The following is a 3,056-nucleotide window of genomic DNA, read 5'->3' on the forward strand; positions in this document are numbered from 1 at the left end:
ACTAGGACAAATGAATCTCACAAGGATAAATTGAAACCTTTGAGAACAATCTAGAACCACTATTTCTCACTGCCTCGAATCTCAAAAATGTGGGTGACCTGCTAAAAAAGTTGGCTTTTCCTGAAGCTGCACACACACCTGACCCAGGACTCAGAGAAACTGCCCAGATTCTTATCTCAGACTTGTCTAATTTACCAGCAATTTCTGTTGGCCTGACCTTGAAAAATTTTCCATTGCTTTTTACCAATTCTACTGTCACTTTCCTAATCCAAGCCACAATAATTTCTGACTTATTGTCACAGTCACCCATATGGCCTTCCTGCATCTAGTGTTGCCACCCTCAGTCTACTCTCCATGCTACAACCAGAGCAATCCTTACAGAAAGTGTTAAATCATGTCACTCTCCAGCCCCTCCAATTGTTTCCCATCAGCTCACAAATCCCTACCTGACCTGCACATGACTACTTCTCTTACCTCTTAGCTCTTTCTCCCAACCACATACATTTTCACATGACAGTCTGTACAATCATGACTTTCTCTGCTTGGATTGCTCTTTTCAGTATATCTATATGACTAATTATATGCTATGAAGGACTCTCCCTATGTGTCACCTTTCAGAGGGACTTTTCCTCTTCAATACATCCTCCAGTCCCTCCCTATTTTCTTTTTTGGTTTCATGATTTCTCATGTTACCTATCTCCAGTTGACCAGTTGATATCATATATATATATATATATATATATATACACACACACACACACACACACACACACACACATATAACTGTTTGTTATATATCTCTTCCATAAGAATGTAAAATCCAGGAGAGCACAGATATTGTTTGTTTTTATCATTACAAAAATGCCAAAGTCTAAAATAATTTCTGGCTAAGAGTAGATACTCACTGGATACTTCCTAAATAAATAAATGCATTAATTTTATACAGAGTGTAAAAAAATAAATAAGTGAGAACGTAACTAATACACTTTATGAAGCTAGCATAACCATGATATCAAAACTGGAGAAGGTAGGCCTAAGAAAAATATGGGTCAAATTCAATATATTTTAAAATGATGTCAAGTTAAATTAATTTAATGCAATCCCAACCTAAGTTCAAGGAGGATTTTTGTAGAAATCAACAAGCTGATTCTAAAATTGATATAGAAATTCAAAGGGCCTAAAAAAAGACTAAAAAATCTTGAAAAATAACAACAAAGATGTAAGATTGAATGTATTTGACTTCAAGACTCCCTATGAGGCTAAAATAATCAAGACAGTGAAAAGAGATGCTAGAGATGGAGCTTGGTAGTAAAGCACTTGCCTAGCATGTGCAAGGTCCTAGGTTGGATCCCTAGCACCACAAAATTAAAAAAAAAAAAGACAATGAAATGACAGATAAATAAGTGGAAATCTAGAACATCACTTTTCAATATAATTTTTCTGAGATGATGAAATGCTCTATATCTACAGTGTCTAATATGATATCTACTAATCACATATAGCTAATGAGCATTTGAAATGTGGCTATTTAATTTAATTTTAGTGAATTAAATATAATTTAAATAGTTGCATATAGCTAATAGCCACTATACTGGACAGTGCAGAAATAGTCCAGAAAGATACCTAAAAACATAGTGAAATGATTTCCACCAAAGTTGCCAAAAAAAAAACTGGGTAAGTTTATAAAGAAAGAAAGAAAGAAAGAAAGAAAGAAAGAAAGAAAGAAAGAAAGAAAGAAAGAAAGAAAGAAAGAAAGAAGGAAAGAAAGAGAGAGAGAAAGAGAGAGAGAAAGAGAGAAAGAAAGAGAGAGAGAGAGAGAAGAGGGAGGGAGGGAGGGAGAAGAGCTTCTTAGTTCATTTTCAGTTGCTATAACTTACAAAGAATAAAGGTTTATTCAGCTATAAGTACTGGTGGCTGGGAGAATGAGACTAGTAAGGGCCTTCTTGATGGTTAGGACTTTCTGCAGAGTCCTGAGACAGCACAGAGCATCACATGTTGAGAGGGGCACATGAAAGGGACAGAGCCAAACTGGCTTTTATATTCAACCCTTGCAATAACCTATTACCCCATTAGCTCACAAATTCATTAATCTATGGATGAGAGTTCTGCCCTCTTATAGGTCTCACCTTGTCCCATATCATAATACCTCACAATGGAGAATACAGCATGAGTTTTGGTGGGGACATACAAGCCATAGTGACAGCTATCTCATACCAAACACAAAAATTACCTTGAGATAGATGGTACACATGAACCTAAAAGCTGAACTGTAAACCACAGGATAACACAGGAGACTCTCTTATAATCATATGGTAAAGATTCCTTTGAAAGTACACAAGCAAATTTATGATGGTAGAAACCAGTACAGGAATGGATTTGAAAGGAACTGACCCCAAAGGAGAAGAAGGAGGCTTCCTGATGTGATGGAATGTTCTATTTCCTTACAGGGTGTGGCTTCCATGGTTGTGTGCATTTTCAAAACTGAGACAGTGACTTAAAGTTATATCTCATTTTTTTTTAATTCTGTTATTGAAAACCTTAAAGCAAGGGGGGGAAATGAGCAAACAAATATTAATCAAAATAAATTCACTCAAGCAATGTATTCAAAAACAAAATATATCATGACTGTAGATTTTAACCCAGGAATATAAAGACAGTCACTACATGTTCAAATGAAAGGCAAAAAAATAGACATATTAGCTTAATACACACTGGGAGAAATAACATTTTATAATATTCAATATCTATTTGGGATTAATTTTTAAAATAATATCAATCGAAGAACAGTGTTTCCAAAACTTTAGTAAGTTATCTCTCTCAAAAACTTACACAATGGAAGTTAGAAAATATTTTAAACCAAGTGATAATGAAAATATAACATGTAAAAAAAATTTGTGGCACATAATGAAAGTCATTCATAGAAATAAACATGTAAATTAGAAAAAAAAAGACTAAAAATTTACAATTTAAGCATCTTCTTCAAAAAGTAAGAAAATAAGCAGCAAATTTAAAAGGTAGATGGAGTTCAACATAAAAACAAAAACAGAAATTAAATA

The sequence above is a fragment of the Marmota marmota genome, unplaced genomic scaffold, assembly GCF_001458135.2.
Source record: "Marmota marmota marmota unplaced genomic scaffold, marMar, whole genome shotgun sequence".
NCBI lineage: Eukaryota > Metazoa > Chordata > Mammalia > Rodentia > Sciuridae > Marmota > Marmota marmota.